The sequence below is a fragment of the Pseudorca crassidens genome, chromosome 18 (assembly GCF_039906515.1).
Source record: "Pseudorca crassidens isolate mPseCra1 chromosome 18, mPseCra1.hap1, whole genome shotgun sequence".
NCBI classification, from domain to species: domain Eukaryota; kingdom Metazoa; phylum Chordata; class Mammalia; order Artiodactyla; family Delphinidae; genus Pseudorca; species Pseudorca crassidens.
In genome coordinates this window covers 77,232,948-77,250,158 of record NC_090313.1, presented here as the reverse complement: position 1 = coordinate 77,250,158, position 17,211 = coordinate 77,232,948, and the positions used below count along the sequence as shown (strand labels likewise).

The window sequence follows — 17,211 nt, the reverse complement described above, 5'->3', positions numbered from 1 at the left end:
ATGTTGCTGTGAAGGCACTTTTTAAAAATACGATGAACAGTTAAATCAGGAGACTTTGAGTCAAGCAGATGACAGGACCCTCCACAACGTGGGTGGGCCTCATCCAATCAGTAGGTGGCCTTAAAAGACTGACGTCTACCAAAGAGAAAGGGATTCAGCCTCAAGATTGCCTTCGGGGCAAGACCGCGACATCAGCTCCTGCTAGACTCTCCAGCCTGGCGAGCTGCCCGTAGACTGTGCTGTTGCCAGCCCCGCAACTGTATGAGCTCATTCCTCAAAGCCAGTCAACTTCTGGGTCTCTCTCGCTCTCTCATTTCAGTTCTGTTTCTCTGGAAGAAACTGTTAAATCCAGGTAATCAGAAATTTTCAATAAAATGCCTCATACGATCTCTAAAATGCCATGCCTTGTATGTTAAGACCAATGATCTGCTGAAGGTTTCTGAAATGAGAGCATATTCAAAGACTAGATATGCAGAATTGTCAATAATCATGATGTCAAAAGTGACAGGCTACTAATGGACTCAAAATTGAGGAAGTAAATTATTCCCAGAGGTAAAATCAAAGTCCTAACTTAATTTGGCCCTTGCACATCTCAGTCCCTTAATTCTCTGCATTGGTTTATTTCTTACAGAATGGATTTCCAAGTAGCTTTCGAGTAAATTATAGCCTTGAATCAGAAAAATCTAAATTATAGGCGCCTAAAAAAATCATACTCGTGGCCGAACGTTGCCAATAAATAAAATCCCTTGTGAAAAAAATCTTTCACAGAGCGAGCAATAAAATTTTACCTAGTGCCTGTCAGGTGTGCTGGGAACAGTTATAAGCAGAAGCATTTACTGTACATTCTTTGGTCACACAAACTAGCATCTACTCAGCACCACAAACACACGTCACAGTGAGGTGCTCTGGTCTCCATTATTAGGAAAGGCTTATATTAAGTTACATAAAGGGGGGAAATGCCCAAATTGGTAATAAATACAATTACAGAGTAGGTCCCCTGGAGAAGCAAAACATAATGTAAAACGAATGCACTTTCGGTACACGCTACCACTTGACCTTCAACTCAGAACAAAAATAAAACAATGGGTTTTCCTTTAACTCCGATCTCCATTAAGATAACGAAAGAACTATTTCATTTTAAAACGGCAGACTGGACCCATCCTACCTTTCCAAGTCTTCAAAAGGCCACCACCGAGGTCACACCACAGTAGGGATGAGTTTATTTTAGGTCCTGGTCGCTCAGCAGGAGAGCTCAGACCATGAAATTATCTGAGCTTTGAACTTTGTCCTGCGCAGAACACAAAAACCCACCAGTGCGATTTGTAGGTTCATGCTGCTGCCCGGCGTTAAGTTAATGTATAACAACAATTACACATCAGAGAGAAAAGAAATCAACAAGTTAAATATACACTCCAGAAAAACCTTAACCAGCAACAACAACGAGAATGTGATCATCTTGGCAATGCCGCCGGCCCTATCTGTACTTTTCCCCCTCTTTCCCGTACGTGGGAGGGTGCCTGCTTGGGACCAGGCAGTGGGTGTATGGACAGGTGACAGCTGGGCCCACCTGTGACCCAGTCAACAGGGGCGGTTCTGTTCAGCTGCATGGTTTGGGTTTCAGGACAAAAGCAGTCTGACTATTTGGGTTCGGGTAGAACCAAAACTTCTTCCCAGAGGATTTTCTGTGGGAATTTCAACATTCAGATGAGTTTAACACTGATTTCTCAAAATGAGTCATTCACAGTGAGCACAGAGACCAGATACCTATTCAAAATCAGTCATTCAAACGTGGCAGTCAACACTGCCATGAATAAAGGAGCCAGTCATTATATATGAGGTGATTTGAAAACAATAATGAATATAATTCAACTATCAAATTACTACCTGCTTTTCTTTCTAGTGTGAAAAGTAAACTCAGGTTTTTGATGGGAATCTTTTATATCTACTTCCCCATGGATGTTTAAAGACACTGTAATGTAAAAGGTACAATGAAAATCTAAATGGAGATGATGTCTGCCATTGATTTAAAACATTCCTATAGTTAAGCGTTCAGGGAATCATTCTTTGTATTCAACTAAGACAGAGGATCGTTCTAAATTTTAAATTGCTTTTTAGGATAAAAAGATGGTAGTTCATTAAAATCCTGATAAACATTCACTAAATCAATAGATAGAAGTCTTGAATATTAGTTGGCATGTTTGAAATAAATACATCTTCATCGATATCCAAGAAAAGGATAGGTAACTCTTCCATAAGATGTTATAAAATTAATGTATAATACATCCCTGTTTACTAAATGATTAGCCTCCATTTTGTAAACCATGGAAAACACATTTCTCAGATCATTCTACCAGAAGAACAAGAATCCTTCTGAATTCCTGTAATCTTTATTTTGATAGAGAATCACAGGTGGATTGTTAAAGGTTTATTTAGGCTATGTGGGAACTTAATATGTTAATTAATAAAACTGAATGGGGTTTTTTTGTTGGGTTTTTTTTTTGCGGTACGCGGGCTTCTCACCGCTGCGGAGCACAGGCTCCGGACGCGCAGGCCCAGCGGCCATGGCCCAGGGACCCAGCCGCTCCGCGGCACGAGGGATCCTCCCGGACCCGCCCCCCGCATCGGCAGGCGGACCCGCAACCACTGCGCCACCAGGGAAGCCCTGAATGATTTTTAATACGTTTAAAAAAAAAAATCAATCAGCTAGTGACTCTTCACTTAGTACTTCATGTAACTTCTCACAGCAGTCCTGTGAAGAAAATTAGCTTTTCTGGGTGATTTTTAACAAGTTACCTAATCTCCCCGAGCTTAGTCTCCTTCACAGGGTGCGAGTACTAATGTCTGCTCACTGTGTTGTATGGACGAAGTGAACCAATATATGAAAAACCCAGGTAGCACCATTTCAGAGGATGCTTACATGATCATTTTAAAAATCGCACAGGGCGGGCTTCCCTGGTGGCGCAGTGGTTGAGAGTCCGCCTGCCGATGCAGGGGACATGGGTTCGTGCCCCGGTCCGGGAGGATCCCACATGCCGTGGAGCGGCTGGGCCCGTGAGCCATGGCCGCTGAGCCTGTGCGTCCAGAGCCTGTGCTCCGCAACGGGAGAGGCCACAGCAGTGAGAGGCCCGCATACTGCAAAAAAAAAAAAAAAAAAAAAAAAAAAAATCGCACAGGGCAAAATCAGGATTTGAACGAATGCTCTAAATTTCGAATCCCAGTGTGGAGAGCAATGCAGGTCACCTCTCTTCCTCCCCCAGGCCAGGTGCGCCAACAGGTAAGGCCACCGTCAGCCAATGGAGAGCGTTATAAAGTAATAAATGCCTTGATTGGGATCTCTGAAAACTTTCCATGTAGAAAGAGTTCCAACTTTTGGACATGCCGCTTTTTTGTCTACTAAGTTTAAGGAGTGAGGATGCCTGGTCAGATGTTTCTAGTTCTGCCACCAACCTTGGTTTGCTTTGATGGCATTTTCCACAGGGAGGAGTTATGTCTGCATGGAAGGAAGATTCTATTCATTATATTTGACTTATAGGTGAAAAACGTATGTTCAGTTTGTGTGATTTTTGAAGCACTCAGCCCTCTGCTAAAACAACCTCAACGTACAAATGAAAGAAAACGAAATGAAGAGATTTAGATTCAGTAAGAGAGAGAACCCAAGAGAGTGCGGGAAATAATAACTCAAAAAAAAGAGGCTTTAACCTTATTGCTAGGAAGTCATGTGTGCATGTAGAAATCTTTCTCTACCTTTGCCGGCCAGTTACCATGAGCAGGAAATATATGTGAGTAGACGTCTTTCCTGAGAAGCTCCATAAAACCCTATCCCAGATGCAGCAATGACAATCATGGTGCCCCTCGCCCCTGTGAGGCCCCCCACCAACACGGAGAACAGTGCCACGACATGCGAGTCACTGCAGTACACACCCCCAGCCCACCCCCCGGGGTCTCATCGGGCGCGTCTGGATGGACTAGGCCTCGTTTAATGGGTCTGCTTAACGACGCAGAACACGGTGAGTCTTCTGATGCCGATAAAATCTGCACGGCAAACTGTAACCCCATTAGTAGCACCCAAAATTACTAGAAATGAAGGCTTTGAAAAATTAAGGGCTACAGCTTAAGGGAGGATAAAGACAGGACCATAAAAATCATAGCACTGAAGTCATGCTAATCTCATCTTCACACTAAGGGTGGTGGGAAGACTCAGCCTTTCTAGAAATAGCTTGCATGTCACCCAGCCAGCCTTCCTTCCCAAGGCGGGATTCCTCCTACAGGGAAAAAAAAAAAAAAAAAAGAAACCGAAGAGGAGTTTTCCACAAGTAGGTTAATAATTTCAATGCAACTTTTCACTCAGACATGTATTGGCTGCCAGGCTATACCAGGTACTGATGACAAATACGGGAGCACAATCACTTAACCCTCAGCTCTTACTGAACGCCAGCTCCTGTGTGAAATCAGGAAGCGGGGAAAACCACACGCCAGTGAGTGCCGGAACTTGGGCCCAGGCCGGCTGACTCTGGAGCCCACGACCTTAGGCATTTCCTCAAGGGAAAACTACATTCTTTTACAACAGCTTCCAGAGACATTCCAAAGAATTATTAGAAAAAAAGAGTACTCCTTTGTCAAAGAATTTAATGAGGAAAAATTTCAGCTAATCAGCTGTTAAAATTTCATATACTGAACCAAATCATCTATTATTTCAAACAAATACTAGAATATGGTTAATACTAGATAAATATTAAATATGAATATTAAAATATGGCTAATATCAGCTTCATTCTTTAAAAGGAGCTTAAGCCATCAGTTATAACAGTCATTATTTATTGGTAACTAACTGCACAAAAAATTGGGGGTTTGGGGGGAAAGGGGAGTGACTGTTAGTGGGCATGGGGGTTTCTTTTTGGGGCAATGAACACGTTCTAAAATTGACCGTGGGGATGATTCGCATGACTCTGTGAATATAATAAAAACAATTTAATTCTGCAGTTTAAATGGATGAGTGGCACAGTATGTCAATTATATTTCTTTTTTTTTAAATTGTAGTTTTATTAGTTTCAGGTGTACAGCAAAGTGATACAGTTATGCATATATGTCTATATTTTTTCAGATTCTTTTCCCTGATAGGTTATTACAAAATATTGAGTATGATTCCCTGTACTATACAGTAGGTCCTCGTTGGTTATCTATTTTATATATAGTAGTATGTGTATGTCAATTATATTTCAATAAAGCTGTTTAAAAAAGAAACAAATGAGGCTAGTGGCTTTGCTGTGGTGCCAATTCATTCTTTTATTTTTAATTTTTATTTCATATTGGAGTATAGTTGATTAACAATGTTGTGTTAGTTTCAGGCGTGCAGTCCACTCACTCTTAACAGAGTAAGAAGGTGGTAACAGGCAGGAATGGTGAAGAATGAACCACAGGGTTACAATCTCAGCTCAGCCATTAGACAGCATGTGTCAGCTCAGGTCATTAAACTTTCTGGTCTTCAATATGTGCATCTTATGCGGACAATAACACCCTCCCAGCACCGCATGGCATACAGTAAGCATGCTTATTATGGTACCTGTTATTACTAGTACTATTAATCACTATATACAAGTAGTGTCATGCACACACTGCTATATTTAAAACAGATAACCAACAAGGGCCTACCGTACAGCACAGGGAACTCTGCTCAATGTTCTGTAATAACCTAAATGGGAAAAGAATTTGAAAAAGAACAGATACATGTATATGTATAACTGAATCATTTTGCGGTACACCTGAAACTAACACAACATGGTTAATCAACTGTACTTCAATATAAAATAAAAATTAAAAAAAAAACAAGTCATGTCACAATTGTGGAGTAAAACAAACTCTTACTACAAGAAGACAGATGCATGTTTCTCAGACGTTTCTAAAAGAGCTCTATTTGTGGCAGCCATATCATAAAGCAGCTCAATGAACTGCTGCTAATTCAACACACGTTTTTAAGAGCGCGCTCAGGACTGGCAGGCACGGGCTTTCAGCTTGCATTTCATACCTCTCGTGCCTTTTTGGCCTACACGGGGAGTTTTTTTAAAAACCGAGTTCATTTTCAATATTTAAGAATAGAGAGATTTTGGGCTTCCCTGGTGGCTCAGTGGTTAAGAATCCGCATGACAATGCAGGGGACACAGGTTCGAGCCCTGGTCCTGGACGATCCCACATGCCACGGAGCAACTAAGCCCGCGAACCACAACTACTGAGCCCACGAGCCACAACTACTGAAGCCCACGCACCTAGAGCCTGTGCTCCACAACAAGAGAAGCCACCGCAATGAGAAGCCCGCGCACCGCAACGAAGAGTAGCCCCTGCTCGCCGGCTCGCCGCAACTAGAGAAAGGCTGCACGATGCAACGAAGGCCCAACACAGCCAAAAATAAATAAAATAGAATAAATAAAACATTAAAAAAAAAGAATAGAGATATTTCACTTGCATTAAGATTTCTGGATTCTCTTGGAAAATAAGAAAGTTTGCTAACACTGGGCCACCTTCCCTTGGGACCCAACAGGCAGAACCTACTGAGTTTCCATCCAAACTGCATAGCTCCTGTTACATGCCTGGCCCCAAAAGGCAAACGCATTTGCAACATTGGGGCTGTCATAGATACAAAGACCACCGGCCACAGCTCTCTACCCACTGGAGCTCAGAGACCAGCCAGAGATGCCAGTGAAAACAGCCATAACTAAATAGGCGGGGTCCCTTATGATCAGCCAGATTCACTTCACAGACAGGGAAACAGGCTCAAAGAAGTTACGTGATTTATCTAAGGCAAACCGTATCAGCCAGACCAACGGATACACGCCTGAATTGTTATAGAGGCGTTTGATCACTTTCTTCCAAATATCTCTAGGAAGTTAATGTCACAGTTAAAAATGATGGTGAATCAGGGAAGTAAAGCGGTGTCCGTGTCCGCCATGCTGTGATTAACTGAGGAATAACAAAGAAGTTGAATAGACCATTTTCCACTTCTTTTTATACGAGGAAGAAAGGAGGAGGCTGGTTAATAAAATGATAAACAATAAAGCATGAGCCTGTTATTTTTTAACAATTCATAGTCTGTCAACCACCTATAATGGAAGAGAATGTAAAAAACGAATATATATGTTTATATATGTATGTATAACTGAATCACTTTGCTGTACACCTGAAACTAACACAACATTGTAAATCAACTATATTTCAATAAAATCTTTTTTTTTTTTGGCCGCCCCACGCTGCTCGTGGGATCTTAGTTCCCTGAACCTGGGCCTCCTGCAGTGGACGTGGGGAGTCCTAACCACTGGACCACCAGGGAATTCCCAATAAAAATATTTTTGAATAAAAAGTAAAATATCAAAAATAGATTATCAACCAACCACCTACCGTTTACTTAGATATATGGAGCTTCTTTAGAGAATTAACAGAAAACACGGTGATTAAATTAAAGAGCCCCACGGTGACAGAAAGAAGACAGGACCATTTCCAGGGATCATGCCAGGTTCCTGTGTGCTTAATCTGTCCTTGGACTGGCCTGGCCCCATTAATCAAAGCAACTGGTTTTCTGGGAGAATAACATGTTTTCGTGATCTGAAAAAGAGATATTAAAGGGAAACTATGATGTCATTGTGAAAAAGAGAGCAAATACTATAATATATTTAACTCTATTTTCTCACTTTTTGTTGTGTTACATGAAAAGTAATAGACCAAGGTCTTTGCTGCCCTTCTATAATTACACCTGGTTAAACAGGTTAAACTAATAGTGTGTTTACAAAACGATGTGAGGTAACTTCAGTACTGACACTGATACCGGATCTGTTTGTATTTAAATTCAACATGACTTACGTAGATATTCTTTATATGGTTGTGTTACTGAAAAAGTGATGTAAATAAAACTTTTCAGTATACATGGAAGCTTCTATTTCTCAAGAAATAATACATAAAAATGTATATAAAGTTTAAGAAATTTACACTTGGCCTCTACCTTTATAACAATCAGACTTGAGAAAGAAAAAGTACACCAGGGGCTAAGCAGAGCCAGATCTCCTGCACTCACTTCAGTGCCGGACACACAGGAGACCTGCAAGAAATGCCCAGCTTCTAACTGACAGCGACTACGCAGCCACGTAATGAAACAGGTTCCCCGCACAGCATAGTCCATACTGCTTTTCATATGTAAGTGGCAGCATCTGAAACTAAAATGATCTTCAAGGTTTAATTTATTCTTATGTTTTCCAGTAATCAGTCTTTGTGGAAGCCATTGAGATTTCTAGGTTTTTGTTCTGTGGGAGAATAAAAAATACTTAAGTCCATGTCTCTCCAGTTTATTTTTATATTATCAGGAACTAATACCATATCTGGAATAGAGGAATTACATAACAAACTTTTTAGAATAGATTAATAATATAGCTTTTATGTCAATAACCCATGACTCTGCTCTAGATCTAATTAAAGGTTAAATACTTAATAAGCAATAAGCCAGTTAACTAATAAATACTATTCAACAAGAGGTAATGTACACAACCTTGAAATATATCCTTTTTCTCCAGCCCTGGTCAGCAACTTTAGCTGCCTGACCTCTAATTTTGAGATCAAGCATGGTTTTCTTCAGACTTTCTAATCCTACAACAATGGTGTAATAAACTGGCCCTCTGGTACCTACATTTTCAATAGAGAATATAAACTCTACTCTTTCCTTGGATGGTTGTCAAAGTTGCCCTAAATTGGCAATATGGAGTTTTAGTCTCCTTATTCTTGCCAGACAATATGATTTCAAATTCTTCACTGTCTAATCCTCATTCCCCTTCCCTCACCAGAAAAAAAACAAAAGCAAGAAACAAATAATAACTGTTAACATCACTACAACAAAACACTCCATTTCAGGATTAACAGCATTAACCAACAGGATTAGACAGTTATAGCAAACTCCACCCTACAGCAACAGAATATATATAGTCTTCTCAAATGCACATAGAACACAGATCAAGACAAACAATATTCTGGGCTATAAAACAAACTTCAAAAATTTTTCAAGAACTGAAATCATACAGAATGTGTTCTCCAACCGTAACGGAATCAACTGGAAATCAATAACAGAAAGATAAAAGGAAAATCTCCAAACATCTGGAAACTAAACAACACACTTTTAAATAATCCACAGGTCAAAGAGGAAGTCTAGAGAGAAATTTAAAAAATACATTTAACCGAATAAAAATGAAAATGAGAATGCAACATATCAAAATTTGTAGAACACCGCTAAAGCAGTGCTCTGAGGGAAATTTACAGCATTAAATAAATACATAAGAAAATAAGAAACTTCTCAAATTAGTAGTCTAAACTCCCAACTCAAGAACCTAGAGAAAGAGCAAAATAAACCCAAAGCAAGCAAAGGAAAGAAATAATAAAGGCAAGAACAGATATAAAAGAAATTGAAAACAGAGAAACAGCAAAAATCACTAAAACTAAAAGCTGGTTCTTTTAAAAGAGTAATAAAATTTACAAACTTTCTAACAAGGTTGACAAAGAACAAAGAAAAAAAGACACAATATACCAATATTAGGAATGAAATAAGGTAACACTACCGACACTGCAGACATCAAAAAGATAATAAGGGGGGACTTCCCTGATGACACAGTGGTTAAGAATCTGCCTGCCAATGCAGGGGGCATGGGCTTGAGCCCTGGCCTGGGAAGATCCCACATGCTGCGGAGCAACTAAGCCCATGAGCCACAACTACTGAGCCCGCGTGCCGCAACTACTGAAGCCCGCACACCTAAAGCCCGTGCTACGCAACAAGAGAATCCACCACAATGAGAAGCCCGCGCACCACAACAAAGAGTAGCCCCCACTCACTGTAACTAGAGAAAGCCCACGCGCAGCAACAGAGACCCAACGCAATCAAAAATAAATAAATAAAATTGATTCTTTAAAAAAAAAAGATAATAAGGGAATACTATGAACAACTCTATACACACAAATTGGACAACTTAGACAAAATGGACCACTTGCTCAAAAAACAAAAACTACCACAATTCACACAATATGAAACAGGTACCTTCAACAGACCTTAACCATTTATGGAAATTGAATATGTCATTTCAAAACTAAGAAGAAATCTCCAGGCCCAAATGCTCTCACTGAAGAATTCTACTAAATATTTAAGAAAGAATTAACACCAATTCCACCCTTTGTCATCCAGGAAATGGAAGACATCTTCCATTCATTTTATGAAACTAGTATTACCCTCATACCAAAACCAGATAAAAATAGTACCCTACCACCACCACCACCAAAAACAAACGAAGACAAAAACAAAAACCCCACTACAGACAGACCAATATCCTTCATGAATATAGACATAAGAATGCTTAATAAAACAGAAGATAATACAGCAATATATAAAAATAATTACAACACATGACCAAGTGGGGTTTATTCCATTTGGGTTTATTCCAGGAATCCAAGGCTGGTTCAGTGTTTGAAAATTAATCAATATAATTCATTATATTAACGGGCTAAAGAAAAAAATCATATGATCATATCAATCGATAGAAAAAAATTTGATAAAATTCAGTCATCATAAAAAAAAACTCTCAAAAAAATGGAATAGAAGACAATTTCCTCAACTCGATAAGGAGCATCTACCAAAAACCTACAGCTAACATTATACTTAATGGTGAAAAGACAGGATGCTTTCCCTCTAAGATCAGAAAGAAGAGGCAAGGACTTTGCTCTCACCACTCTTATTCAACACAGCATGAGAAGTTCTAGCCAGTGCAATAAGGCAAGAAAAGGAAATGAAAGGCATACAGCTTAGAAAGGAAGAAATTAAACCATCCCTATTTGCAGATGACATGACTGCCTACATAGAAAATCCCAAGAAATCTACCAAAAAACTCCTAGAACTAATCAGTGAGCTCTACAAGGTTAAATAATACAAGTTAAACATCCAAAAAAAATAATTATTGTATTTCTATATACTAGCGATGAACACATGGACATTGAAATAAAAAATACAATACCATTTACAAGTGCTCCAAAAAATGAAATACTTAGGTGTAAATCTATGCAAACATGAACAGAAATTATATGCTTAAAACTAGACAATGCTGATGAAAGAAATGGAGAAACATATTGTGTTCACTGACTGGAAAATTCAACATAGTAAAGATGTCAATTCTCCCCAAATTCCAGCAAGATTTTTTTGTAGATATGAGAAGATTATTCTAAAATTTATGTAGAAAGGGAAAGGAGCTGGACTAGCTAAAACAATTTTGAAAAAGAATAAAGTGGGAGGAATCAATCTACCCAATTTCAAGACTCATAGCTCTAGTAATCAAGACTGTGATACTGGCTGAGACACACAGCTAAATTCAACAGAAAAGAGAACTCAGAAACAGACCTACACCAATACGCCCAACTGATTTTTGATAAAGGTGCAAAAGGCATTGAACAGAAGAGGGATAGCCTTTTTAACAAAAAAGGGGCTGGAGCAATTAGACATCTACAGGCAAAAACATACAAACAAACAAAAACCTCACAAAAAACCACAACCTAAATCTCACACCTCATACAAAAACTAACTCAAATGGGTCATGGACTTAAATGTAAAACTATAAAACTTAAAAAACAATAGAAGGAAATCTTCAAGATCTAGGGCTAGGCAAAGAGTTCTTAGACTTGACACCAGAAGCATACTCCACAAAAGGAAAAAAAATCAATAAATTAGACCTCATCAACACAAAAAACTTTTGTTCTGCAAAGGACCCTGTTAAGAGGTCAAAGAGACAAGCTGCAGAGTCAGAGAACATATATGCAAGGCCCACATCCAAAGAAGGGGTAGTATCACCTTCAGAGAATTGTGTTCAGTAAGAAAAGCAACACCTAACACACTGTATGATTCAAATTTTATAACATTTTTGAAATAAAAGGACAACACAAGTGACCCTCTTGGTGATGGAAATGTTATTTATCTTCATGTATCAATGCTAATATCCCGGTTGTGATGTTGTATAATATCACATAAATATCACTGTATTTTACCATGCATGTGAATCTATAATTATCTCAAAATAAAAAAGCTTAATTTTTTAAATTAAGTAAGAATTTAAAACTCTCCACGAATACAATTACACATTGCCTTAACTCTCGAATTCCCACTCTCTTCCGCCAACACTTGCCTCTTCTGTGTCAGAGGCTGACTTTTACCAATGTTAGTCCAGCTAAAGAAAACCACCTACGCACCACTGCTGCGTCTTTCACACAACCAAACACCAGGACTTGGGTATTTTACAGAGACCTTTCCTTGACCATCCAAACCTCATGACTGACGTAGACAGGTTCAGCCGGAGAGCCCAGGACAGATGCCAGAAGTCTGAATTCCCACATAGATACCCCGTCAAGCACCAGCAAGCAGGTGTGGCCACCTCCCTGCTGGGCCATCACCGTAGTTACCAGCCCTCTATCACCACTTCTTTGAAACCATCCACCTCACCCTGGTAACATTTCCAGCATCTGGTCCTCCACATGGAAGCAGCAGGTGCTCAGATCTGTCCCGCAGGTTCTGAGATGAGGGCCACCACTCCCCCATCTCCCTCCACCTCTCGCCAAGGCAGCACGGAGCACACGAGGCAGCCAGTGGGCAGCACATTCCAAGGGCTTCTGCACTCAGATGGCACGCTGCCCTGGGAACCCGAAACCACCCAGATCTCCTCCCGAGCCCTCAGTGAGTGGATTCCGACATGGGGCTGAAGTTCTCACTCCTCTAAGGTAAAAGCTGTGGGATCCTCCCAATGGGGAAATAGCTTTCCATCTAAAAGCCCATGAGAAATGTGTTCCAAGTTACTTCTTTCTGAATCCTGCAACCGTGAGTTTGTACAAGGAAGAGAAAAGTTCATTAGCCAGGCATGTCATGTGTAATAACTGGTCACTGCATGACCAGTTCTCTTTAAAACAATCACATAAAAGAAACTCTTCTGTTTGGAAGAAACAGTAAAATACACACACACACACACACACACACACACACACACACACGCACATGATTTCAACAGCATTATGTTTTTTTAAAAAATCCTCTCTCAATAATGACCAAAGTGCTTCCCAGGTCTTTTTAGTTGACCCAGAAGCACACACAGAGGAGTGACCACTCTGGGTCCGGGTGACAAGGGACCAGGAACCTTCCTGCTGAGCCAACCTTCTGTTCCTCCTGGACCGATCTGCACAGATGGCCACTATCTTCATCTCAGAAGACAAGTGTTCCAACTGACACAAAGCCTTCTTAAAACTCCCAGCCCAAGAAAAACAGAGGCACTGTGTGGAGAGAAAGACCTAGTTCTACAGAAACAACTTTCCAGGAAAGCCTAGAAAACAGTACTGTCCTACTGACAGCAGGTATTTCCTTCTTCCCTAGAGATTCCTCGTCCCAGCAGGGAAGAATAACCCAAAGAGATTGGTTGTACCCACCCACAGAAATGAAAAAAAGGATATTAGAGTCCTGTAGTAGGAAACAAACAAAAACATAATCATCTAGCTGGACAATACAAATTCAGTAATCCAGCATATGCACTGGAATTTACTAAGCCATTTTGCTTCAGAACAATTGCTGCATGGGGTTTGATTTAATTAATCTCAGCAGGCTGGAAACAGCCCCCGGGAAAGCAGTGGGATAAACTTCCTTCAGATGTGCTAGTCTGAGAATGTAAGTAGCCACACTACCAACTCGGACATCTTTAGGCAGCGGCAGTGGCACCGTACGCTTTGACCCATCCACCCGCAGGCACTGATCTTGTAATGCTAGAATATTCTTGCTTCCGTGTCCCAGTTGAAGGCTTCTGGGTCAGCACCCACTCAGGGTGAGCACCTTGGATGAGGGGTCGGATTAGAAATAAAGACTAGGAAAAGCAGGGAGAGTTCCTGCTTCCTCCGACGAGATGACTTCTGTATCAGAAGGAAGGCAGACGGTGTTCTCTCAGCCCGAGCACTTTTCCTAACTTTGAGTGGAGCCACGGGAGGCGCAGACCAGCAGATGGACGGGGAGAGCGGGGACTAACAGAGCATCCTCTCCATTCCTCTGGGTACCCCGTACCTGGGAGCAGAAGATTCTAGCCTGAGAGAAAGTCCAGAGGAGGTTAACGTACATCACTCCCCTCCAACCCAACGCAGAATCTAACAAGGGAAGGAAGGCGAGGCTGGAGGGAAGGAGTTAGCCGAGACTGGACAATGCCCGCGCCTCCCCCGGCCAGAACCACGACCGTGTTTATGGATGGACCGTCCCTCGTCCCAGTGACCGCTGTCATCATCCATGAGCACAAGACACTCTGCCAGGCACGCGGCAGTTCAGGAGCTGAGTCTGGGCACAGGGTCTGCCTTCAGTCGGCTCAACCATGAGCGGAGCTGTTGACACTGATGTTGTCGGGTGAGGACAGCCATTGAAAACACGAATAGAGGGACCCCCCTGGCGGTCCAGTGGTTGACTCAGTGCTTCCACTGCAGGGGGTGTGGCTTTGATCCCTGGTCGGGAGATAGGATCCCACATGCCTCACGGTTGGGGGGGGGGGGAGAGGGAAGGGAAGGGGAGGGAGAAAGAAAGAAAAGAAAAAGAAAATCCCAACGTTCAGCCCAATTCCACAAGCTGCAGGTTTACAAATCAGCCTTCTCCCTCACACCTTGCCATGACGTGTCGTCAAAAATTAATCTGCAAAAGAGGCTGCCACTTTCCTTATTCAGACTCCCCCTGCTTCATGTCTTAGGGAGGCCAGGAGTCTAGACCCAACTTAGGCGCTTAGGCGGGAACGTCACTGGTTCCAAGACACACTGACGCAGCAGAGCACACAGGCTGGCCCTACCCTAGACCTACACACACACACACAGCAGAACTGGAGCTGGGCCGTAACAGTGAAGTCCCCCGTCCCTTTCTGGGAAGTGCACGACACCACGGTTGTGGCAGAGCAGCCTGAGGACTCAGAGAGATGCTCCAGCGCCAGCGTTGGGCTTGACTTAATAAAACAAGCAGCCTCTTCAGTAAGATGGGCCACTCAATCCACTCTGGGGAGTTTAGATTTGTTTCAGAAAAGTCAAAGGTAGAAAAAGCAGAGAAAGCAGGTCTGGCAGATCTCAGAACATACCATTTTGAAGAATATTGTTGACTATTCCCCGTATATCTTGGATTATTTCTTAACCTCGGGTTCTTAAAGCTAAAATATATTTTTACCTTTTCTCATTTTAAACACCTAATTCTTTGCGATATAACTGAAGCTGTAGATATTCATATATCCCCTCCTTCTCTATTGTTTCAAGTGAAGGTTTGGGGGATGTTATTTCAGAAGGCTCCATGGAACATTTAAGCCCGGGCAATTCCTGGGAAGGCCTGTATTTCTAAAGCCTATTCAGTCTGCGGGTAACACCATTGATAACTAAGACCACACAATGGAGGCGAGTCTTTACCATAATACTGAGCTGCTTGTGTGCTGGCTACACAAAAGTTTCCCCGGTGGTAGATTTTCACTTCGTAATCAGGCCGGAGCAGAACAAATATAGTGAATCAATTATTTCTAGTTGCAACACACATTGAAATGTGCTGGGGGCAAGCTAAGCGTCAACACCGGTTCCTCGTACGCCCTGCATGGCAAAACAAAACCAAAAACAGAACCTAACTTTTCCACAGGAAGAGGACAAATCATAAACTCGAGATACGAATTCCCCTATTTCTCATTTCTTTAATTAATTTGGCCAAACCACTAGGACGGACTCTGGACTAAAAGAAATCAGAAACCCCCAGACCTTAAACTGGATTGTGGATTTCATCCTGAGGGTGCTGACTGTGGGTCACTGACTCCCGGCTCCAGGCAAACTGGATTTTAATAACTTGTCGGGATATTTTAGGATAATTGTTGCATGGGGTTTGATTTAATTAATCTCAGTAGGGTTCAAAGGCGGCCCATGGAGTCAACAAGAAAAATGTCCTTCAGATGTTCTATTATTAAAAGTGGAGTAATTATGTCACCAAAAGAGACAGGTACAGAGAAGGCTGCAGCTATGAAGTAAAACCTAGAGAGACACTTTCTACACGCTGACAGATACGCTTGTCCCTCCACATAAGGGATGAAACTGCCAGCCTGGTGTCTGATGCAAAGCAGATCCTCGTCAACATTCGCTGAATTAATAAAACAACGAACGAAGGTAGGATGAATATGTGACAGGACAGGTATGCAAAAAGACTGTATGTTATTCAAATAACGGTTAGAAATACATAATTTATAACATAGTGACATTTAGATCCTAGAACGGGGCTCCCCACCCGTTCCGAGGCCTGTCGGGAACCGGGCTGCACAGCAGGAGGTGAGCGGTGGGCAAGCGAGCAGAGCTTCACCTGCCGCTCCCCATCCCCCCATCACTCCCCATCCGCCCCCCCCCGCTCCCCCTCGCTCACAATACCACCTGAACCATCGTTGAAAAACTCCCACCCCCATCGTGGAAAAATGTCTTCCACAAAACCAGTCTCTGGTGCCAAAAAGGTTGGGGAACACTGTCCTAGAAGACAGTTCAGGTGCCAAAGAGAGATCAAGTCCAGAGATGTTTTGTGTGTCTGAAAACTGGCGGCTGAGACTTCCCTGGTGGGGCAGTGGTTAAGAGCCCTCCTGCCAATGCAGGAGACACAGGTTCGAGCCCTGTGTCTGTCCGGGAAGATCTCACGTGCCGTGGAGCAACTGAGCCCGTGCGCCACAACTACTGAGCCTGCACTCTAGAGCCCGTGAGCCACAACTACTGAGCCCGTGCGTCACACCTACTGAAGTCTGCGTGCCTAGAGCCCGTGCTCCGCAACAAGAGAAGCCACCGCAATGAGAAGCCCGCGCACCGCGACGAAGAGTAGCCCCCGCTCGCTGCAACTAGAGAAAGCCCGTGTGCAGCAACGAAGACCCAATGCAGCCAACGATAAATAAATAAATTTAGAAAACTGGCGTCTAAGTTCAAATGACAGATTAGGGCAGGGTCAGAACCCTAGGGGGGCCCGATTCCCATTTTCACTGAAAAGCACCGCTCCTTCATTTTAGAAGCTGGTTATATTCCGAAAATTCATGTTTTTCTGCACAGAGGAGAGAAAAGGGTGTCCCGTGTTGGGAATGCTGGCCAGGGGGTGGCAGCCCGTGTGCTCTGTTCACACAGGACCTCTGTAGTCCTGCCCAGCGGATGCTCAGAGAATCAGACCTGGAG

At 42.2% G+C, this 17,211-nt stretch overlaps 1 protein-coding gene across 4 annotated transcripts in view; it reads right to left on the bottom strand.

The window, feature by feature from the left end:
- Positions 1–17,211, bottom strand: part of SPATA13 (spermatogenesis associated 13) — a 207,499-nt gene that overhangs the window by 97,022 nt on the left and 93,266 nt on the right. The window lies entirely within an intron of this gene.